Source organism: Malaclemys terrapin, chromosome 4 (genome assembly GCF_027887155.1).
Source record: "Malaclemys terrapin pileata isolate rMalTer1 chromosome 4, rMalTer1.hap1, whole genome shotgun sequence".
Taxonomy (NCBI): domain Eukaryota; kingdom Metazoa; phylum Chordata; order Testudines; family Emydidae; genus Malaclemys; species Malaclemys terrapin.
The window spans coordinates 34455845-34480487 of NC_071508.1; the positions used below are offsets into that span (position 1 = coordinate 34455845).

Genomic DNA, 24643 nt, shown 5'->3' on the forward strand with positions numbered 1-24643 from the left:
GTGTCTCTGGAAACATTTTCCGTCTTGGGTGACAAAATATCTAGTGCCAGCCCTGCGAACAAAGTGGGGGAAGAAAGGAAAGATGATTATTTCTATGTTACAGTTGGGGAACTAAGGCTCAGAGAGATGAAGTGACTTCCCAAGGGAGTCAGCAGCAGAGCTAGGAATTGAACCTACATCTCCTGGGTGCCTTAATCACAAGACCAGCCTTCCCCTCTAGTGTACACACTTAACTAGGGAGTGTCACAAATAATTAAAACTTAGCTAAATTGCTAAAAATAATTAAGCACAGTCCAGTTTGAGAGTCCATATCCTTTGTGTACCTTCCCCCCCCCTTTCGCTTACCTGCAAATTCACAAAATTCCATAACTGGCAATGAAATTTTTAGCAAAGTTCTGCTGTGTGTGGTTTTTGTATCTTGAAAATGTCTCTCCTTTAAACAAAGAAGTTGTGAAGTTTCATAGATTTTTTTAAGCCCAAAGAGGACCATTAAATCATCTAGTCTGACCTCTTGTGTAACATTGGCCTGAATAATACAATAGCCAGCTAAAACTGAGGGGGGAATATATGAAAACATGGGTGGTATTTACTGCAATTGGAATTTATCCAAGACATTAAGGTTAATACCCGTGTTCCTGCTAAAAGAACCATGGGATTTTTGATCCTGTGTGACCATGGTTTGAGGTCTCATCTGAAAAACAGTATAGCCCCAGAAGACCATCTCCTTCTGAATCCGTCTTTACAGAACCTTTAAAGACCCAAGTTGTGACATGGCCCAACCTTGTGAGAGCTGCTGGGATCACAACCCATGGTGGCATGGCTGTGTGGGACAGGAGCCCCAGCATGAGCTTGGGGGAAGGTGGAGAAGTCACAAGAGGATTAGTGCAGATTACCAATTATATATTTCTTTCGAACTAGGCTTTCTTTAAAACAATGATAACATTTCAAACAAGAACATTCAGCTCAACTGGCAGCCAGGACTTCTGACTCCCTGGACAGTCATGTTCTCAGCATGGGGTCCCCAGAGGAGACTTTGTGTAAATAGGGTCCTTGATCCCGTCAGCCTCAGCCCCTGTTACCAGCCCCCCATATGCTCTGTGTTATATCTCAAAGAGGAAGGCAAGGGGGTTGAGTGGACTGGGACCCAGGAGACCTGGTCTCGGTCTATAACTGGCTCTGACACTGTCTTGCTTTGTGACCTTGGGCAAATTTAAAAATTTAATTTAAAGACACTTCACCTCCCTGTGGCTCTCTCTCTCTCCTTTTGACCTTTGTCTTGTTGATTAAGATTGTCAGCTCTCTGGGGCACGGACAGTCTCACTCTGTGTTTGAACAGCTCACTTCACAACAGGCCTTCGATCTTGGCTCAGGCCTCTAGGTACTAGCATAATATAAATAATTAAGAAGGTGCCCATGAAGTTATTCTCAGCATGGGATGAGCAGAGGGGATATCGAGGGTGGCTATGCTGTATGGATCAAAGCTCTTGAGATGGTGAATATCAGGAAAAGTGAAGAATGGAAGAGGAATGCCCTGTTGGCTTGGGTGGGGTGTGGTTGACTGGCCCACTGGCACGTCCCCAAATAATAGTGCCATCTGGTTAAGAATAAACTGTTGTATTGAAAAACACTGTGGGAAACTGTGTTTGCCTCTCACAAGATGCTTGTACAGTAGTGAGAGAAGTGCAGGGAGGATGTGGCCTCTACAGCAATTATACTCCTAGTACCTTGGACAGCAGTGTTGTCATTTAAATATGTTTCCTATGTCATTTGTCTTGCAAGAAGCATAGATCTCTGCTCACTTCCCTGGCATGTTTCAGGCTCTGGAGGGAAACATGAGAATTAACCTCCATATACATCACCCAGGGAGGTGCAGTGGGATGAAAGGAAATTTGAACCTTCTCCTATGAACTCGCTGTGCCTTTCTTCCATCTGTTATTCTCCACGCAGCACACTTGGGATCTTGGGAAGGTATGGACCATTAGGCTTGTCTTCTCATTCAGCCCTAAACCACAAGAATCAGGGAACATTGCCCACCACTGACAGCCATGGAAGAGACCAGGCAATGCTGGAAGAGACCAAGGAAATCTAAGACTGGAGAAATGCTTCTTTGGAAGAGCCCAGTGCAACTGATGGGCCTTTGGAAGAGAGAAATTGTAGCTCTGAATGGGGTGGATCTTTGGAAGAGGACAAGTTTCATTGGCAATGGAGACACATCTTTGCAGGGACCAGATGCAGCACATGACTTGAAGAGCCAGAGTGCGTGAACCCACCAACTCTGAGAAGACCGCTCTGGGGTGTAACTTGTCTGCAGTGAAAGCCCATGAGGAAGGGCCTTCTGGGTTCAGAGAAGCGTCTGTGGTGTGTGGCAGGGGGAGGTTTCAGATGGAAATGGAGAAGGGGTTTGAAGATGGCATTAGTATCAGGTGAGCAGGACAGGGAGGTTTGGCTGGAGAATGGGTGGGATGTGGATTTGGATAATGGGTTGTGGGCTTATCAAAGGGAGTAGAGAGTGGGATGGGTAGAGAATGGGTCGCTGGAGGTAGGGTTGGGAGATACTTTCCCGAACCAATTTGTACTTTGTTAAATGGTTCTAGTTTAGGGCATGTGCAACCCACTGGAGAGCTTATCAGAGCACAGAGGTCTGTGTGATAGCGTCATAGAGTTTAAGGCCAGAAGGGACCGCAAGTTCAGCTAATCTGAAACAGGCTACCAACATCACCCAGCACTTGCATGCTAAACCCACAACTGAAATTAGACCAAAGTAGTGCAGCCCACAGGAGACTAAACTATCACGTGCCACAGGCAGAGAATAGGAGGACTGAGATGCACCAAGTTCCCAGCAATGGCAGGAAATTGATTAAGTGAGACACACCCAGGTAATCCCAACAGATGACCTGCACTCTATGCCATAAAGAATGTTGAAACCCCCTGAAGGTCACTTCCAATCTGACGTGGGGGAAAATTCCCTCCTGACTCCACATATGGGGATCAGATAGATCCTGAGCATGTGAACAAAAACCAGCCAACTAAGCACAGAACAAGACAACTAAGCTCTTAGTCCTTATGTCACCAGTCTTCAGATGTGTGTCATCGTGCTCCAAGGACGTTCAGATCACATCTCGTTTTACAATCAGCAGGTCCAGAGAACTTGCATCTAAGAATTTAGAAGAGCTCGCTGAAAAGCTCGTTGGATCGTTAATGTTGATTTTTCAGTAACACTGGGGACGTTCCAGAAGACTGGAAGAAAACTAATCTTGTGCCAATATTTAAAAGGGTAAATGGGATGACCCAGGCAATTATAGGCCTGTCAGTCTGACATCGATCCCAGGTAACTTAATGGAGCGGCTGATATGGGACTTGATTAATAAAGATTTAAAGGAGGGCAATTTAATGAATGCCAATCAACATGGCTTTATGGAAAATAGATCCTGTCAAACTAATATGATATATATATTTGGATTACAAGTTTGGTTGGTAAAATTAATAGGGTTGATGTAATAGACTTCTGTAAGGCATTTGACTGGGTATCACATGACATTTTGATTAAAAAACTAGACTGATGTAAAATACAATGGCAAGCATTAAATGGATTAAAAACTGGCTAACTGATAGGTCTCAAAATGTAATTATAAATGAGGAAACAGCATTGAGCAGATATGTTTCTAATGGAGTCCCACAGGGATTGATTCTTGGCCTTATGCTATTTAACATTTTTTATCAATGACCTGGAAGAAAACACTGATAAAGTTTGCAGATGATACACAAATTGGGGAGAGGTAAATAATGAGGACAATCAGGTGACTGACATAGAGTGATCTGGATCACTTGGTAAGCCGGGCACAAGCAAATAATAAGAACATAAGAATGGCCCTACTGGGTCAGATGAAAGCTCCATCTAGCTAGACAGTGTCCTGTCTTTTGACAGTGGCCAGTGCCAGGTGCCCCAGAGAAAATGAACAGAATGGGTAATTATCAAGTGATCCATCCCCTGTCGCTCATTCCCAGCTTCTTACATTTTAACAGGTCTAAATGTAGACATCTGGGAACAAAGAACGGAGGCCATACTTACAGGATGGGGGACTATATCCTGGGAAGCAGCGACTCTGAAAAAGATTGGGGAGGAATGGTGGATAATCAGCTGAACATGAACTCCCAGTGCTAGGCTGTGGCCAAAAGGGCTAGTGTGACCCTTTGATGCATAACAGGGGAATCTTGAGGAGTGAGAGATTATTTTACCTCTGAATTTGGCACTGGTGACTGGAATACCATGTCCAGTTCTGATGTCAACAACTCAAGAAGGATGTTGATAAATTGGAGAGGGTTCAGAGAAGAGCCTCAGGAGTAATTAAAGGATTAGAACCCATGCCTTCTAGTGATAGACTCAAGAAGCTCAATCTATTTAGCTTACGAAAGAGAAGGTTAAGGGGTAACTTGATTACAGTATTTCTTTTTTGTTTTGTTTGTTTTTGTAGGCCTTGTAGGCCTCCTTGGTCCAGTTAGGCCAAGAAGATCCTGTGGTATTACAGTAGGTCTGCTTCTGGCCAGCACCAGGAGGCACAGAGGAATGGGTAGAAATGAGAGAAGGGGAAAAAAACTTGATAGAACCTCAAGGAAAGTGTGATTCTACTATCTGAGTCTCTGGTGAATTATCTGTTTAGTTCATCCTGCTACAAACTGACCATTTCCTCCATCCCTACTACTTCCCTGATATGCCCCTTCCCGCAGTTGCATGCCATCGCTCTGTCTTTCTCACCCAGTCTGCAGCCCCCTCTCTCTCCACAAGCTGCTGCTGCCTCTTTGTATCTCAGCCCTCCAGCTAGGTCACTATCTGTGTTTCCCCCTTCTGTGGTATCAAAGTCCCTTCTCCCTAGCAGTCCTAGGCAGTCTTCCCTCTCACTGCCCCATGGTGCCACTCCCTCAGTGGCTGATAGGGAAACTGAGTTCTAGCTCAGGGACTGTCTAGCAGCCAAGGTCTGTTCTCTTCTAGACTTTACTGCCTTTCCCTGAGCCCTCTCATCCCATCTGGCACTCCCCGCTCTCTGGCTTTGCCAGCTTCCTAACTCCCCCCCCTCTCAGGGAGTAACTGTGGGCTACCTGTCCCTGTCGCCTCCAAAGACGTCTCCCTTCTCACAGGGAGTGACTGCAGACTTTCCCAGCAGCCCCCTTTCTGCTTCCAATTTCTTGTCTTTATAGTCCCAGCCCAGCTCGCTCGCTCACTCCCCAGCTGGGCTCCCTCACTCAGTCAGGGGATTACTTGGCCCCCTGATTCCCCTCAGCTGTGGCCTATTGGGTTAATTGGCTCCCTTCCCACTCTGCATTAACCCTTTTTGGGCAAGTGGGGGGTAAACACCCCATCACAGACTCCTCAAGTGAGGGGACTAGGGTGTGTGTATGTGTGCAGCTTTCCATCCCTTCTTGTTGGGTGTGTCCCTCCAAGAAGAACTTGCATCATTTTAGTGCATTGCCTTGCACCCCTGCCACCTGTCTTAAGTGAGACAGCAGTATCTTATGGTCAACAGTGTCTAATGCTGCAGAAAAGTCTGGGGGGGATGAGAATGGATGTCTGCCCTCCATCCACTGATGGGAGGAGATCATCCATCAATGCCACTAAAGCGGTTTCAGTTCCATGCCCTGGCCTGAATCCAGATTATGCTGGGTCTAGAATATTAGCTTCAGCTCGATAGGTTTGTGCTTGGTCTGTGGTTAGCTTCTTTGAGCTTCCTCGGGCATCGAAGGTTTGACGCTGCATGGTAGTTGGTTAGAACTGATGTGTCCAGGGAAGGTTTCCTCCATGTTGGCTGGACTGTTGCGTGTTAGAAGGAGGAAGGGAAGAGTTCTTCTCTGAATGATGCATCAGCTATTTGAGTCAGGACTGGCACCAGTTGCTTCTGGCTATATCATGTATCAATGGATCATATTAGAGGGCAGTGTCTAGAGGGGATTGCACAGCGTCAGTGTCCACTCTGATTCTATTTAGTGTCTTCATTGATGAGTTGGAAGTGAGAGCTTTTAGTGAATGTCGCTAATGGTACTAAGTTGGTAGGAGTCATGGGCAGCATGGGGATAAGGAAATAGGGTAACATTTTCAAAAGTGCCAAAGTCCCACTGAAAGTCAGTGGGAATTAGACTCCTAAATCACTTAGATACTTTGGAAAATTTTGCCCTTAATTCAAAAAATGCAACCCCTCACCCCCACCTCCCAAAAAAACCTGGACAATGAGTAAGCTATGGAAGTGCTGTGACTACTGCTTTTCATACTGACCAGTAATATCTCCTTGTTTCCTTCTGCTCCACCACTTGTTTGTTGAGTCCACCTGTTGTCTCTTGTCTTAAGCTTAGATTGTAAGCTCTTCAGAACCCGGATCATGTCTTTGTTATTTGTGTGTACAGTGCCAAGCATTTTGGAGCCCTGATTCCTTATTGGGGCCCCTAGGAGCTCCCAGAATATAAATAATAATTAGTAATTTAAAAAGAGTTACAGGAATCAGAAATGTGGACCAAAAATAACAAAAGTGAGAAAGATGGGCCATATCCTCTCACCTGAATTTCCGTTGAAGTAAAGGGAGCTTTGCCGATTTATACCAGCTGAAAATCTGGTCCTCAGTTTGGAAAAATACAAGTTAATTAATCTGGGGAAAAATAATTCCAAGCATGGATACTCAATGGAGGGAGGCTGCTGGGAAGCAGTAAGCCTGCAAGATACCTTGGGGTGATAGTGGACAGAAAATTAGATTTGGAGTTTGCAGTGCTATATGGCAGCATGAAAGGTCGATGCAATGCTGAGCTGTGTATGAAGAGGCATCACATCATGCATAGTCCTCCTCCATTTGGATGTTGAGTGACAGCACCTAGGATTTTAGGCTAGGTGGATATTGGGTCTTGGGATCACATTACCAGAAAAGCTTGGAGGGAGGTCAGAGAAGAGTCACAGAAATGATCAGGGATTGGAAAGGTTGACTTATTAGGAGAGTCTAATGGAGTTTAGCTAAAAGACAATAAATAATCTGACTATGGAACCCATATGTTGGCCAGCAACAGTTTATGCCAGTGGACCCCTTGATTTCACTGGTTCTGGGTTCTCAGCTGGTTCATGATATCAGTTCGCACATTGAATACGAAGGGCGTAAACCACAAACAGGGAGAGCAATTATTTAGTATAAGGAGTCTCAGCAGGCGTGATGTATAGAAATGAGGACAGGCTGAATATCAGGAAGAGCTTCCTGACAGTGAGATGTCTTAGGCTGTGGAATAGTCTCCCAGCAGAAGTGGGGGAATTCCTGTCACTTGGGACATTTTCAAACTAGACTGGACAGAACCATGGAAAATGAATTGTCATGTGCAATCCTGTTCTGTCCCCAGCGGGACGAATGGAATGATCAAATAGATCTTTTGATTTAATGATTCACGCTACACTACTTGTGTAATTTCCCTTCCTTCCCACTCCCTCTTGTCACCCATCTCTGTTAAAGTTGCACAGGCTGCCAGTGAAACTGAGTAACTGGTTCAAACACTTATTGCTAAATTTTCTCCCCCAGATAATTTAAAATGAATGTTAAAAACATGAAGTGCATGCAGTGCTGGTAGACGGAGCTGGACTAGCTGCTGGGGAGGGGCAGTGTGGGAGACCACACATTGCCTCCTCTCCAAACATGAGAGTAGAGATCATTGCTCAGGGTCCATTCAGGCCCCAACAGCCTCTCTGAGACAGCCAACAAAGCGGCCATTTAGTGCTGGCTCTCGGGGGTGGCTTTTGTGGTGTGGACACCTGGCCATTAGGAACTGGATTGAGACCCCTAAATGTATGTCACATGAGCCTCTGACCAGTCAGCAGATGGTGATTTAATTTGCTATTAACTGGATTTGAACAGTTAACCTAGCAGTGAAAGGTTCTGTCTCCTATTGCCTGTCCACTCTCAACTGTGGGACCAGTTCGGCTCCCATGATCAGTGGGAGTCTTGCCACTGACTTTCAAAGGAATGGGGTTGGGTCCTTTTTGTGTGATCTGTTTGCTCTCCATGCCCCTTCTCACCCTTCTTCTCTCTTAACTTTATTTCCCAATCCCCTCTGCCTTTTGCAGGCTCCCAGAGGCTTTTACCCTCCTGGCCCCACTGTGGTAGTGTCCACCACCCCCTTCAGTGCTACTCACGCAAAACCAGACATCTGATCTATTTTTCATTCCATATTCCCCGTGAATTTTTATTCTGCCCTTTGCTGTGCTGAGTTTTCGTTTGTTGTAACTGTGATACATGCTTTCACCCTGATTGATTTCCCTTTCCATCCGAGTACAGCTCCTCCTACTCCTGCCAGCCAAGCTGTCCTGGGGAAAATGAGTTTTGCTCCTGAATAGTAGTGGGATATATTTGTGGTGTCCAGAGGATCAAAGATTGGCTAACGCTGGCTTTACGAGACACTCGCTGAAGAAGCCAGACTAGAAGCTGAAGTCGAAGTATCTTAGTTTGACTTACCTGGCCGTCCTCATGGCAGCAAGTCGACCACCGTGGCTCCCCTGTCGACTCTGCTTACTCCTCCTGCTGAGGTGGAGTAGAGGCGCCGATTCAGGGATCGATTTATCGTGTCTAGATGAGACGCGATAAATCGATCCTCAATAGATTGATTACTACCTGCAGATCTGGCGGGTAGTGTAGACGTGGCCTATGTCCCATGCTTTAACACAAAGACCCTCCTCTACGCCTTGGTCAGCTCTCACCTACTCTCAGCTGTTCCTCATTGGCCTCTGGAATTCCCACCTTGCTCTGAGCTCATTCAGAATGCTGCCATGAGAGTTATCTTGCTTGTCTGCTACTCTGACCACATCATTCCCCTATTTGAATCCCATTACTAGCATCTTCTTGCCTTCTGCATTGAGTTGAGACGACTTGTCCTTAGCTTCAAGGCTCTGAATAATTCTTCCTTTGCTTACTAGCCAAAGCCTTCCGCCTAAATAAGCCCAATCTTACCCTCTCCCACACTTGTCTCTGTGCCTACTTCCTCGCTGTCCCCTACTCAGGTAATGCCTTCATGCAGTGCTGGCAGAATCTTCCCTCTCTTCATTTAAATCCATCTTGATAACCCACTTCCGTGAAGTCAAACGTAGAATGCACCAGCAGGTCAGAGAGTGAATTTAACCCAGTCTATCTGATCTGTATAGTCTGTCTACTATCTATTTAAATGGTAAGATCTCTAGTACAGGAACTGTTTCCCCTCTGTGTTCTGTACAGGGAAGAATATATAGTTAACAATTTACAAGCAAAAAATACTTTTTCAATATAAAGTCCTTTTTTAAAAAAACTGTGAAATATTGTCAGCGGTCCAAAAATTCATATTTTTTTTTGCAAAAATTGTAATAAAAATGAATTGAAAATGTTCATGTATCGAAATAAGACATTTTCATGAATGATTTTTTCAGATTTTCATAAAAGTTTAAAATCAATGTAAAATACCTTAAATTAGAAACAATATATGAATAGTTTCAGTAAATGAAAAATTTCAATTAAAATTTCATGTGAACAAAAATCATTGTTTCAGAAAACGATTGAGAAGTTTTCCAACTTTTTTGTTCATTTTTTGAACTTTAATAAATAAAACCAGTAGGAAGCTCAGAGGCTTGTAGGAGCACAGAAATCCATTTCCATTTCATTATGGGAACACTGTGTCAATTTGGGGTATCCACACTTTTAAAAGGATGTGGACAAACTGGAACAAGAGTTACAATTGTAGGCCTGAAAAGCCGGCCTTGCAGTGAGACACTAAAGAAGCTCAAACTATTTAGCTTAGCAAAGAGAAAGTTTAAGGGGTGACTTGAGCACAGGCTAGAAGAGCTTGTCTACAGGGGCACATTGAACAAAGTTAATCTGAATTAACTAAGGCCATCTCTACACTATGGGTGCTATAACGGTGTAGTTACGGTACCGTCGCTATGCCTCTGTAGCCCCATAGTGTAGCTGCAGACTACATCGATGGAAGGGGTTTTCTGTTGCCGTAGGAACTCCACCTCCCTGAGCGGCGGTAGCTAGGTTGACAGAAGGACTCTTCTGTTGATGTAGATCCCTAAGGGCATGTCTGCACTTAAAACACTGCAGCAGTGCAGCTACAGCGCTTCAGAGAAGATACTCACTACAGTAACAGGAGGGTTTCTCCCGTTGCTATAGCGCCTCCTCCTCCAGAAAGGTGGTAGCTAGGTTGACAGAAGAATTCTTCTGTCGCCCTAGTATTGTCTACACCAGGAGCTAGGCCAGCATAATTACATCTCTCAGGGGTGTGGATTTTTCCCTTGTGACCTTTACGAATCTATGAAGTCTGAGATAAGTAACATTTACTATATCCATGGCTCCATCCCCCTGCAAGAGCATGGTATAGTTCCCCGGTGGAGGATGAGTCAGATATTAAATCAATCCTAGACCTTGGCCAAACAGCCAAGAAAAGTTCTAACTTGTTCATTTCAAGCAACTCCTGTCCTATCTTTACGTATTTAGTGTTGTCAGTCTAATCCTCTCTACTCTACAGCATACCCTAGATCTTGGAAAATGCTGTCATGTCTTGGGAAGTTCATGTAGGGCATATGAAAGATGTGTGTAAAAAGGGCTCTCCTGTGGTGATGGTTTCTCCTGGGAAATTCTCACTTCATATTGTGCTCAGTTAGGTCTTGCAGTCTCAGGCTGTGATCTTATCAGATGTTGTTAGCTAAATAGGGTTTGGTCTGCTCAAATTTTGGATGGGAGATGGATGTGCTGCCGTCAATAAGATGAGCAGTAAAGTCCACTGACCTGACACTTTTGATCATTAAAGGTCTGGTGTCAGTTTTGCACAAATAGCGGTGTCAAAGCCTAGCAACCTGGCAGAATTTCTGTCTGATAAATATGTTCTGCCTTCCTGATGTCACCCTAGCAGTTCAACTAGATGGGATAGTCTTCATTTCTTCTCTGTTCTGTGCGCAATTACACAGCTGCTGCGTTCCACCCCAGCAGGGACAAAACAGAATGTCCCCCCTCTGTATGTGTTCTGTGAAATGCCTGTAAGATTGTATTATCCTGTACCTATTTTATTAATAATCATCCTGCCTGAAAGATTGGGGAGGGAGCTCACTTACTGAGCTCCCAAGCACTATTCGTGGGGTACGTTTCTCGAAAACTGACCTGTCCAGCTGCTGTCGTCCTCTGGGCTATGTGGCCCACTGAGTCTTGTAAGGGTGCTTCTGCTAATCCAGTCTCTTGCAGCCATCTCAGGCACTAGCAGACTATTCATGTTGGCCTCTGTTTTTAGCCATTCTAACATCTTTCCAGTCTGTGAGATTTATAGAGTATCCCAGGGGCTAGTCCTGCTTGTGGCGTCCCATGGGATGTCACACTGATGCTAGGCACAGCAGCATGGTTAACGTGGCATAGGGTGACCAGATGTCCCGATTTTATAGGGGCAGTCCCAATATTTGGGGCTCTCTCTTATATAGGCACCTATTACCCCCCACACCCTGTCCCGATTTTTCATCCTTGTTATCTGAGCACTCTAATGTGGCATTATGCAGCAGCATGGTTCAGTGGGTAATGCAGTGGATTTTCAATAAGGAGATCTGGCGTCTGTTTCTGGCTCTGCCACTGATCTGCTGTACAGCCTTGGTAAAATCACTCCACCTCTTTGTAGCCTCGGTGCCTCCTGCCCCCTTTGTCTATTTATATTGTAAGCTCTTTGGGGCAGGGGATGCCTCTTATTTTGTGTTTGTACAGACCTTAGCACAATGGGACCCAAAGGCAGTACTGTCATACAAAGGCCTGGCCTACACTGGGGGAGGATCGACCTAGGATACACAACTTTAGCTACGAGAATAGCGTAGCTGAAGTCAACATATCTTAGTTCAACTTACCTCAGGTCCTCACGGCGCAGGGTTGATTGCCGTGGCTCCCTCGTCGCCTTTGCTTCCGCCTCTCACCGAGCTGGAGTTCAGCGGTCGACGGGAGAGCGATCGGGGATCGATTTATCGCGTCTACACTACACGCAATAAATCAATCCCCGATAGATTGATTGCTACCCGCCGATCCGGCGAGTAGTGTAGACTTAGCCAAACAATAATAGTAGTAACTCAGTCTGGGGTTGGAAATTCCTTTTTTACGTGCAAATATGCTTCAGTGCGTGTTAATATTAAGAGTGATTCTCTCCAAAAGGCTCTGTTTCCACATCAGAAACCTAGATTTAAATCTATTAATTATTTATGTTACAGCCACGCCTAGAGGTCCCAGCTGTGGCCCTGTTGTGCGAAGTGCTGCCCAAACACATAGGGTATGTCTGCACTGCCTGCACACCAAGCCCGGGTCTGGGGGACCCAGGCTTGTGGACTCAGTGGGTATGTCGGCATGGCAAAAAAAAAGCTCACGGCAGTGAGTCTGAGCCACCCCCGCCCCTGCTCCCGGGGCTCAGAGCCAGCCTGGGCCCTGAGACTCTCTTCCCTGTTTGTTTGTTTTTTTGCTGTGTAGACATAGACATACCTGATGTTTCCAAGCCTGTGCTTGAGCATTTGTACTGCATTGTAAACCTGGATTTACAGTTGCTGGATCCAGGTTTCACAGCTGTGCTAACACGTCCATACCGCACTGCACAGACCCTCTGACTGATCTGCGATTTGAGCTACGTCCACACTGCGAAATGACAGGTGTTGGACTTGAGTCACAGTGGGACTCTGCTAGCAGGACCCAAGTCCTGAGTGCTTGCTGGCCCGAGTCAGACCGATTTGTGTGTAGATGGATGGGGGGCTTGGGCTCAAACCTGACTCAGAACCCAGGGTCAGCGTGCAGTACAGATGTACCCACAGTGAGAGATGGTTCCTGCCCTGAAGAACTTACAGAGCCCTGGTCTACACTATGAGTTTAGGTCGAATTTAGCAGCATTAGATTGATTTAACCCTGCACCCGTCCACACGACGAAGCCATTTTTGTCGACTTAAAGGGCTCTTATAATCGATTTCTGTACTCCTCCCCGATGAGGGGATTAGCGCTGAAATCGACCATGCTGGGTCGAATTTGGGGTAGTGTGGACGCAATTCGACGGTATTGGCCTCCGGGAGCTATCCCAGAGTGCTCCATTGTGACCACTCTGGACAGCACTCTCAACTCAGATGCACTGGCCAGGTAGACAGGAAAAGCCCCGCAAACTTTTGAATTTAACTTCCTGTTTGGCCACCGTGGCAAGCTGATCAGCACAGGTGACCACACGGAGCTCATCAGCTCAGATGACCATGGAGTCCCAGAATTGCAAAAGAGCTCCAGCATGGATCAAACAGGAAGTACTGGATCTGATAGCTGTATGGGGAGACGAATCCGTGCTATCAGAACTCCGTTCTAAAAGATTAAATGATTAAGCGCAGCCAGACACCAGGGCGGTTAGAAGAGCGTAGCAGGGTGCGTTGCGCATCAGAGAAGCTTTGAAAACCAGTTTCATGACTGGCCAGGCTACGGTGTGACAGTTCTGTTTGTTTTTCCTTGATGAAAACCTGCCCCCTTGGTTCACTCTACTTCCCTGTAAGCCAGCCACCCTCCCCTCCCCCCTTTGATCTGCGCTTGCAGAGGCAATAAAGTCATTGTTTCAAATTCATGCATTCTTTATTAATTCATCACACAAATGGGGGGATAACTGCCAAGGTAGCCCGGGAGGGGTGGGGGAGGAGGGAAGCACAGGGATGGGGTAGTGGTGGGGGCACCCCCTAGAATGGCATGCAGCTCATCATAGAAGCGAGATGTCTGGGGCTCTGACCAGGAGTGGCTGTTTGCCTCTCTGGTTCTTTGGTAGGCTTGCCTGATATTCCAGGCAGGACTGAATCTCCATTGGACGAAACTTAAAGAAGGGAATGACCTGGAGTCACTCCCATGTCTGCCCAGGAGCCCCCGACCGACCTCATTGAGGCCGGCCAGGAGCACCTATGTCTGCCCAGGAGCCCCCGACTGACCTCACCAAGGTCGGCCAGGAGGAACCAGGAGACAGCAGCAGACGGTACACTACAGCTGCTTCATGGAGGGGGTGACCCATGTGAGAAGAGTATGTATGGGAGGCGGAATGTCTCGGAGGGAAGCAGGCGTGTTGATGGTGTCTGGGGTAGGGTGGGGGGTACTACTTCCCGCATGTTGTGAAGGTGTCTTGAAGCATCAAAGTGGCCTGTCGGTGGCTTCTGTACCAAGTTCCCACCCTCTGGGTGGAGGGAGAGGGAACAGGCCCTAGATCCCCTCAGGCCCGTTGCCCCAGGGTAGGTGGTGAGGTGGAGCCCGCTGCCTCTCCTGAGGATTCCCTGGAGCGGAGCTCGGTGACACCTTTCGCCTCAGTTGGGCCTTGATTTTTATTCCCATCTGTTGCAGGGGGCAGCTTAATCCCTAGCCTTTCCCGGTCGCTGGGCAATGTGGCTCTGTCATCCAGTGTGCATCTGCTGCCCCTCTCAGAGCAGCCAAGGGAGCATCAGATGCGTACTAGTGAATTGACTCCTCAGCGCCACTCCTGGGGTGCCTGGTTGAGGACTGGAAGCGCTGGGGTTAGATGGAGGGAAAACTCTGGGTGTCTCGGCATCGGTCCTGGGTCTGATGAGGTCAGGAAGGCCTGCCGGGCTCCAGTCAGGGGGACTCCACCTGGTCTTGCCCTTGTGGCCTCCCCCACATCAGCTCCTGAGGGAGAACTGGACGTTTTCTCTGTGGCAGTGAAATTGGGTTCCAAACAAACAGGCCAATGTGCCCTCCCGAGCAGGCACCTTCGCCACCGACAAATTGCAACACTTGTGTGTGAGCTGTGATTTCCGCCATCTTAGCGCATGAATTGACAAGCAGCCCATTGACGGCGGAGGTGGAGGGGGGAGCAGCAGGGAAATGCACAAACGCTTCACTGTGTCTTCTCCCACACCTTCCCCCTCCTCCTCTCTTCCCGTGCCCAGAGGACAATGGCTCCATCAATGCCAATGCTCACAGCTGGCAAGGGCAGAGGAGTGGCTAGGAGAAGGGTGGAGAGACGGGATGGAGAAAGGGGTAGGCCAGTAGAATGGAGATGCTGGGAGGGAAGAGGCCAGGAGAAGACGGGCCTGGGGGAATAGTAGGGAGGTGGAGAAGAGGTGGCAGTAGAAGATAATAAGAGAAGGAGAAGGGACTCAAAGAGAGGCTGGGGAGAAGGGGGAGAGGGATGACCTTGGGAGGAGGAGGAGAAATGGCCAGGAGAAGGGAGAGGGGGAGATCCCAGAAGGAGAACGGCTGGGTTGAGGCATTTCTTCTGCATGGCTCTGCCCATTTCTACTTCCTGTGCTGCCGGAGCGATGCCACATGCCCTATGGCTGCACAGTATGGTGCTGTCAGAGAATCATAGAACTGGAAGAGACCTCGAGAGGTCTTCTAGTCCAGTCCCCTGCACTTGTGGTAGGACCCAGTATTATCTAGACCATTCCTGACAGGTGTTCGTCCAACCTGTTCTTAAAAATCTCCAATGATGGAGATTCCACAACCGCCCTACGCAATTTATTCCAGTGCTTAACTACCTTGAAAGTTAGGAAGTTTTTCCTAATGTCCAACCAAAACTGCCCTTGCTGCAATTTAAGCCCATTGCTTCTTGTCCTATCCTCAGAGGTTAAGAAAAACAATTTTTCTTCCTCCTCCTTGTAACAACCTTTTACATACTTGAAAACTGTTATCATGTCTCCTCTCAGTCTTCTCTTTTCCAGACTAAACAAACCCAGTTTTTTCAATCTTCCCTCATAGGTCATGTGTTCTAGACCTTTAATCATTTTTGTCGTTCTTCTCTGGACTCTCTCCAATTTGTCCACATCTTTCCTGAAATGTGGTGCAATACTCCAGTTGAGGCCTAATCAGCACAGAGTAAAGCGGAAGAATTACTTCTCGTGTCTTGCTTACAACACTCCTGCTAATACATCCCTGAAGGATGTTGGCTTTTTTTTGCAACAGGGTTACGCTGTTGATTCATATTTAGCTTGTGATCCACTATGACCCTTTCCGCAGTACTCCTTCCTAGGCAGTCATTTCCCATTTTGTATGTGTGCAACTGATTGTTGCTTTCTAAATGGAGTACTTGTCTTATGGTTCTATGGAGGGTTGGGGAGCTCCCAGTACTGCTATGGTGGGAAATCCCTCACGGCACCTCCTGTTCTTCCAAAGGCCCAGGGAAGCGGGGAGCCAGCTCACCTCTGTGGAGGCAGGTGCAGCTTCCATTTTGTCCAGTGCATTAGGAATAGCTGTGTAGTGCATGGTGGGAGTGGATAGTAAGGAGTGAGACTGGCAGGAGGCAGGCAACCTACGATGCAAAGCAAAATCAAACACCAGGAATTGCTCTATTCGGTGGTTGGGAGAAAGTTCCCTTTTCAGTATATATAAAGGGGCCATGTGATCCTCTGTGCTCAAGCTAAGCCGGATCAGGTCTGGATGATATTTGGATGGGAGACCTGTGGGGAACACCAAAGTATTATGGGATGTGGCATTGTGACTTAATAGGGAAACGCTTGCCTTGGAGACAATGCCCCATCCGCATGGCAGGGGACGTGTGCTGCAGGAGGTGACGTTGATGATGAAGTAATGCATGGGGCTGGGGGGGTTCTGTGCTGCAGAAGGGATGGTGATGGTTCATGACTGCATGGAGCTGGGGTACGCTGCTGTAGGAGGTGGGGTTGATGGTTCGTTCCTGCGTGGTGCCGGGAGGTACTGTACTGTATTAGGTGACATTGGTGACTCAGTGCTCCATGGTGCTAAGGGGAGCTGTGCTTCTGGCTCATTGCTCCATGCTGCTAGGGGGGGTGTTGTGCTGTAGGAAGAGGTGCTGGTGAGTCAGGAGTGCTTGGTGTTGGGGGGCACTGTTCTGGAGGAGGCGGCATAGATTCAGTATTGCACAGCCCTAGGGGGTGCTGCATTGTAGGAGGTGGTGGCGATTCAAAATGCCTGGCACTAGGGGGTGCTGGGTGGCTGAAGGTGGCTTTGATTCAGTAAATTTTAGGGTGAGTGGTGCTGTAATGTAAGTAGGAGGAGGTGTGTGTGATTCAGTACTGCATGGTGCTCAGGGGTGCTGTGCCAGGAGAGGTGTCATTGGTGGTTCCATACTGCGCGGCTCTAGGGGGCGCTGTGCTGCACTGCTGGAGGTTCCCTCAGTTACCTGTGAGATGAGGAACTTGTGGCCACTGATGATCCCATAGGTCTTATTGCAGAAATAGGGGTTTTAACTCTACTGTCCTGGTGTAGTCCCATCTTGGGCCCCTACAGTCCATGTCCCTAAAATCCCCCCTCTGCTCCCGTAGTTTCAGTCGGATGCAGTAACTTCTGAGCTTCCTGCCCTGCATGCTAAAGTAGGCGCTACCGGCCACTCCATCAGCGACTGCAAGTTAGTGGCGGATGGAGGGATTCCTGTGTCTACCCACGTTTGCAAAGGGCCAGATTCTGATCCATTTACACGTGTTGCATCTCACTTGATTCCCCAAGAAATCCCAGTGAGTTCTGTGGGACTACGCATGGAGAAAGGTATCGCTCCACACGAGATAGGGATCAGACTGTGGCCCAGCGTGTTCTGGGATCCTTGGGGCTGAGAGGCACTATGGGGAAGTAAGACAATATTAGGAGGAGCATTGGCTTCTCCACAAAGAAGCTTTTTGGCTTTGATGAGACTTTCAATCCCTCTTCGCAACTCCACCCACTTGCCCCTTTAAAAATGAAAAATGGGCCAGGAACTTGGAGATGTCCTTTGGCAAGGGACTAACGAGTGTTCCTGCAATGTGCTCTAGCCCTCTTGCTCCCTTTACTATGACCTCAGGCTTCCCCCAGAACATGTCCCGTGGCCGGAGTGACCTGGCCACCACGTGTGTGCTGCTGAGGCCTTGGCTTCCTACTCTCCAGTGTGGCTCTGTACCCGTGGGAAAGGGGAGGCCCGTCTCTGTGGCACGCTGCAGATAATGTGATGCCAGGGGACAAAACAGAGGGCAGACTTCTCCTATAGTTGGGCCTTTGTTTGCGATTCCGGTTTTGTGGGGGTGATTTGTGCCCTGAAGCTGGTGTAAATCGGAGTTGCTCTGTGGACTTCAAAGCCATTCAAGTCAATGGAGTGACACTGATGTCCACCAGCCAAGGATCTGGCCCTTTTGTTTCTGAGGGAATTATTTGCAGTGCCCTAAATGTGTGCAGAAAATCACTGCAGTCCCTGGAAAGCAGACTGTCCTGGTGGTGCAGCTAAGGGCACCATTGGCCTGGGGAAATCCTAGGTGAAAGTGACCCAGGAGTTAATGCTCAGTGTGTGAGTGAGATGGTGGGAACTCAGGTCATGGGTGAGTCATATTATTGCTCAGCTGGGCTGCCCTCCTGTACTGATGGTGTGTGTGTGTGTGTGTGTGTGTGTGTGTGTAACAGTGGGGCTTCTTCCAGGATCTAGGGCAGAGGGGGTCTTGCTCTGGGGTGGTCTCTGAAGCATTCGGGGAAGGAGGGGTTCAGCTTTGCCTCTTGCTCCGGTTACAGGAGTCACCTCTCCTGGGAGTGACTGGTTAATGTTACAGTCAGGTAATAAAGGGCATAATTAACGAGGAATGCTGGGCTGCATATCTCGGGGAGGTGTGGGGGGGAGGCATGGGCTGTGGCTGGGAGCGAGGGCAGGCGGCCGTGATCAACCCCCCCAAAGCTCCTGGGACAAGGGTTGGATCCTCTAGCATCCCGGGGGGGGGGGGAGAGAGAGAGTGTGTGTGTGTGTGTGTTGGAAATTTCTGTCCCTAGAAAAACCACTCCTATTTTGTTCTTTAAGCAAGGTGCTGTCTGTTCCTTCAGCTGACTTGGACTCCTGAGCTTGCCAGTAGAGCCCCCTTCTGAACCCCACATGTCTCATATCCCCGGGAGAACAGAGTCACAGACGCCCCCTGGGGAACAGGGCATCGGTGCTGCCCCTGACTCCCTGGGTGTCCTGTGTCACTGATGGGTGGAGCCACATTAGGTACCAATGCTGCCTTTGATCCCTGTGTGTCCCATCTCACTCGTGGGTGGGGATGAATTTGAGGGAGCGGGGTATTGGTGCTGCTCAAACACATGTATTTCTCACGTCCCTCGGGGAGGGGCTGCACATGGGACAGGCCTTTGCTGTAACAATTGGGCCCACTGGGGCTCTAGTGTGGCTGGAAGGGCCAGGGCTGCAGGTGATGAGGAAGAGGAGCTGGAGCGTAGCTGCTGGCCCCCCCGCTCCCCAGGCTTAGGCAATGTTTGGTTAGAAATCTCTCTGGTAGCTTCTTCAGACTCCTGGCCAGGCCCCTAGCCAATCCGCAGGGAGGGAAGTATAAACACAGCAGGGGGCTGCGAGCAGAGCGAGGTGCTGGGAATGTGCCGATGCTGCAGCCCAGTGCGCTGATTTCACAACCCATTGTGTGTGTTCACGGACACCCGCTGGCAATGGCACGCACGGGGCAGTCCCTGTGGTTTGATGCCACCTCGAGGGAACACAACTGTGATACCAGTAGTGAGAGCCTTGACGTTACGGGGTAGGGGCCCCTCCAAACACCACGGAGGAGTTAGTTAGAAGGCCAACCTGCATGCAGGACAGCCCCCAGCCTAGAGTCACTGCACCACCATGTTAAGGAAGCACAGTGCCCACTGCGCCAGATAAGGGGAGCTGATGCACACAACGGTGTCACAGCGACAGCCATGTATGGGTATATAGCGCTTGCTGGCCAGGGCTGCTCTGACACCCGCCTACAGAAATGCAGTCTAAAAGGGTGAGTTCAGGACTGGGAGGTTCTTCAGACCTGCTGTGCTGGCTGCTGCCTCACCACAGCTCCAGCATGGTACTCTGCCAATGACTCCCTGTGTGGCCTTGGTAAAGTCACCTGAGTGCTTTGTGCCTCAGTTCCCCCATCTGTACAGTGAGGAGAATAGCACTCAGATACCCCAAAGGGGGCTGTGGTGAGTGACTAGCTGTGCTTTACATGTGAGGCATGCTAGATGGTCTGTGCTGAGGGCCCTTGGCTTTGTAGCTGCTTTGCCATATGTACCATGCAGCCATTAAGCGCTCTCAGCAAAGGACTGAATCGCTGATGTCCAGGCATCCTCGCTCTTGGGAAGGCTCTTGTCATATGGGTTAAACGGGCATGAAAAATAATCAGACTTTTCCTTTCAAACCAAAATCTCCAATCCCATTACAAACTTTAATGAATGGATGAGTGCACGGCCTGCAAACCTGGTATTAATGTCCTGTGAACCGGGAGCTAGTCATTCTTTCCAGTTTTCAGGTGGAGAAACAGAGGCACAGAGAGTTCATGTGACTCACCCAAGTTCCCACAGGGAGACAGTGGCAGATCCAGGAATAGAAGTCAGATGTTCTGCTTCCCTGCCCCTACTCTGACTACTAGTCATGGCTGCCTCTCCTAGCTTCCCTGTCTCGTACGCCCAGGAATGCCTATCGTAAGAGCCAGAGCATTGCTTGCTCCAACTTAATATGGGGAACATCTTCAAAGGCACAAATGGCAGGTGGACACCTAGCCCCTCTCTCCCTCCCTGATGTGGCCTAGCAATGGGTGTACCTCAGAGGCTGAGGGGATCAGAGAAACCCCCCAACATTCAGATCCAAGAGGGGTCTGAAAATCCTGAGCTCTTCCTTGTGCCTTTCCAGCACTTCTGCTCTGGGAAGCAGATTGGGCAGAGATGGTGAAAACCAAACCTGCTGGGATGTGTGGGGAAGGAAATTGAAAAATGCTTTGGAAGCTGCAGGAAGGTTTATTCAGGGGCCGGCTCTGGGTTTGGACAGAGGGTTGGGTCAGTTTTTACTCTACCCAAACTGGTTCTCTGCTCCTCGGTTTCCACAGCTCTGTGATATGACCTCAAGTGGCCAAAGGCCATGTTCTGCTCTCAGATACAGCAGAGCAATCTCCGCTGATGCAGAGTAACCAAGAGTGGAATTCGGCCCGAGCTGGCATGTGGCAGCATTGCCCTGGGGAAGCCTACAGACCTGTTGGCTGGCTTGGCGTCATCTCTTTGCAACTCCCACCCCTCGTTCCTGCCTCTTAAGAGCTTCTTTGCTTGCACTCACTTATTCCCCTCGCTGAAGTTCAGCAGCCCATTAAAATGGTTGACCTTGTCATCCTCTCCAGGTTCTCACATCTGGTTCTCGTTAAGGGATCCCAGGATGCAGCTCTCTGTCAGTTGCTCTCCCTACCTCCCACCCCTTTTGTGACCCAGGGAGGATTATGGGTGATTAGAAGACAGGCAGCAGAGCAAGTATAGACGGGGGAGGGATTGTTATAAATAGAAATACCATAAACTTATCAGCCTATCACTCGAGGTGAATTCTGGTTTTAATCTCTAAGACCCGTAAATACAGTGACTGGAAGGGGAAGGGCGCAGTTAACCCTTTCAGATAGCTGCAAAACACTGCAGTCCTCAGGCACGCATTGCACACAGGAAACGGGGAGCTGAGCAAATGTGAGGATTCCCGGATCCCTTCCGAGCGAGATGTGCTGAGCACAGGAGCATGCCGCAGGGTGGGGTGGCACAAGCAGGAGTTCGTGGCTTGCTGATCGGGTGCCTGGGAGTCTAGTGGGACAAGAGCAGAGATGAGCCACAAACGAAAAACACAAAGGAGGTGGGCGGGGTGCTGCTGGCTCTGTTCAGAGGCTGATTGAGTTGGGAAGTCTGGGGAAGGCAGAGAAAACCAGTCCAAACAGTGGGATTCCTGACATTCTCCCACGTACGGGGGGCCTCTGCTTTCCCAGCTCCTGACTCCTTTGGTGAGGAACGGATGCCATCCTGTCCTTCCCAAACAAGCTTTACCTGCGTGGCTCCCCACGCTTTCCCTCAGCCCCTTGGGAGGGAACTGGCGGGAGAGAGACTCCAAAGGAGCCTCCAGGGGTATTCCGGAGCATGGAGGGAGGCTTTGGGAAGGGTTATGGAGTAAAGGGAAGCAGGACCAATGATTATGGAGGGAAAGGTGATTCTGGGGACAGAGCATGACCCACCTTAACATGGTGAGGGCTAGGGAGCCTCTTGACGTGTTTTTGCAGCAGGGGCCAGGCGTGACTGCAAAGGGTTATGGAAGGGTGGGCATCCCAGAAGGTTTTGGAACTGGAAGGCTCTTGAAATGGCTCTGGGATGAGTTAAATTCTGCTTTTAGTTACAATGCGTGGCACAAAGCAACTCCGCTGAGGTCAACAGAGTTACTGTGGCTTCACTGCACAGGGACCGAAGGCAGAATTTGGCTCACTGAGTTTTGGAGACTCTGGGAGAGGCTGTAGGTCTTGTGATACAGCCTGTGGAGTAGTGGACGGTGGGGGACTCTGGAGTGGGTGATAGACCGTGGCATGCTTTTGGCAGGGCTCTGGATGGCGGGGGACTCTGGAGTGGGTTATGGAGCCTGGGTGCATTAGGCAGAGTTATGGATGGTGGTGGGTGCTGTCTGTTCGAGTTAGCACTTTTCTTTTGAGCAAAGGAAATATGAGCTCATTGGCTGCTGGTCACTGCTGCCCTCTGTTCCATCTCCCTTTGATTGGGACTTCGAGATGAGTTCTGTTTCCTGTGGAGCCTTTGGGGTGTTCAGCTTCATTGGTCCATTTTCTGTGGCTTCCTACTCCCTGTTAATCCCCCGTTGCAAGGGGAGGAGGGGCATTGTTAATGTCGTTAGGAGCTCGTGACTCTAAAGAGAGGTATTAGCTTTTGATTAATCACCTAAGCTGGCTTTTGGTAACAGTCCCTACTGAACAGAAGTTTTCAGGCAATGAGATGCTCTTAAGAGCTCGTGCTCAGCTGCAGACATTCCAGAGATATTTTCTGCCCCACAGAGACAAACGGATGCTCAGAGGACCAGAAGAAGGGTTGAAGACTCAGGGGAAGAGATTCTTAGTGGTGACCAGGACAGATCAGAAACAGGGGGAGATGGGGACTGGCAAAGAACTGGGACAGCAGTCAGCCAGGGACAGGGAATGTCACCGCATGGAGCCCGGCTACTCTCAGTCCCTTTGCAGAAGGCTCAAGGGCCTCCAGCCTCTTGTTGAGAAAAGTCCTTCATTGGATTTATTTTAAGTAGGTAAAGAACTGCCCCTCCCACCCTGCAGCCGGTCCCCCCCATTGTGGCTGTTATCAATTCTGTTGTAGCTCCAGAGCAGTTCAGCTGACGCACCTTCCGCGCCAGGGTGCTTATCGCACCCTTTGCTTGGGTCTCGATTGAATTTTCGCGAAGGTGACCTTTCAGGCAAGGTGGCTATGAGGGTGTGAGCTGAGAGAGCAGCCAGGCTGGGGAGGCTAGTCTGTGGAATGGCCACAGTCTATCCCCGAGGGGTGTATGTGAGCCCGTGTCCACCAGGAATTCTGTCCATCCATGCAGAGCTTGTTAGAGCTTTGACCCTGGGACGGGGTCTTCTGAAACCAGCAACCTGGAGAGCTCTCCTCAGGGAAGCTTGGTAGCCTGTGGGAGAGGAGAGGGACTAGTGCACTGGCTCTTCACTTCTGGAGATCTGGATTCAAATGCTGGATCGTGTGGCAAGTGACCTGGGCTCTCTGAGTGGTTCCCTGGTGGGCATATGTCCACATCAGCCCATAATGTAGCATGACTGAAAGTCTTTACCCAAGAGAGAACTGGCACTGGAATAGTAGGGGAGCTGAGAGTCATGGCTTGAGAACATTAGCAAACCTTGGCTGGGCAGGGCTGGAATAGCTGGGGCATGCCAGGTCAGGACTGAGGAGCATTAGCAAGCATTGGGGGGCAGGGGTGCTGCTGGACAGGCCCAGAGCTGTGTCGGGGAGCACTCAGGAGGAGAGCATCGAGGAGGGGGGAGGGTTGCTGTGGGTCAGGTGGAGAAGCAGCAGCACAGCAGCTAGGGGAAGCATTCCAGCCCCTGCCTCCGCTGATCCTGGTCCAGCCGACGCTGTCAGTCCGAAGGGCACCTGAGCCAGGAAACGTTCCAACCTGCATGATGCCCGTATCTAAGCAAGCTTCTCTGACGAGGAGGCAGATCCTCAGGCCATGGCTGGGGAGCCAGCCCGACGTTCCTGTACCCTACGGTCCTTCTCTCTGGGACCGTACTGTGGAAGTGTCTGTGCGTCTCGGCACCCCAAGTTGCACACTTGTCCTGCCTGTTGCTTTTCTGTGGGATCCCGGCCTGGACACTGGAGGGGCTGGGGACTCCAGGCTCTATTGAGGTGTGTGTTAAGCTGGATGCTTTCTTTCGTAGCAGCGAGCCACCCTTCCCCGTGACCTGCTGTTGAGGTGTGTGGTACACAAAGGGTTAGGTGTTTTACAATGGAATCCCGACCCAGGCTTTTCTCTCCGGCCTGGGTTACCAAGGAAAAGATTCCCCCACCCCACCCCCGTTCGCTTGGCAAAATTCCTAGCTGGATTTATTTCTGCCGATTTGCTTGTCTTGGTATGAAAGGGATTTTCACAGGGGAAAGATCTGATTGGCTGGAGGCCGGCTGAAGCCCCTCTTTTTCACGTTTGCGGTTCATTGGCTAACCTTTCCCCACAGTGTGGCTTGGAGGGGGTGGTGGTCCTTTGATGGTATGTGTGTGTGTGCGCGTCTGCTGGGCAAGTGACACATCGCCTCTGGCTGAAGGGATCGGGCCGTTGTGGAAGGGCCGTCTTTGTTAGCCAAGCTCTGGGGATGGGGCTGGGGCTGCTCTTCCCCTTTCTTGGCAGTGTCTTTGGCACTTGGGGTTGGCATAGGCCCCAGCAGGCTGCACACTCC

The 24643-nt window shown here is 49.4% G+C and overlaps 1 protein-coding gene across 1 annotated transcript in view; it reads left to right on the forward strand.

Moving 5' to 3' along the window:
* MYRF (myelin regulatory factor) overlaps positions 1–24643 on the forward strand; it is a 108087-nt gene that overhangs the window by 15049 nt on the left and 68395 nt on the right. The gene's annotated exons all lie outside the window — the stretch shown is intronic.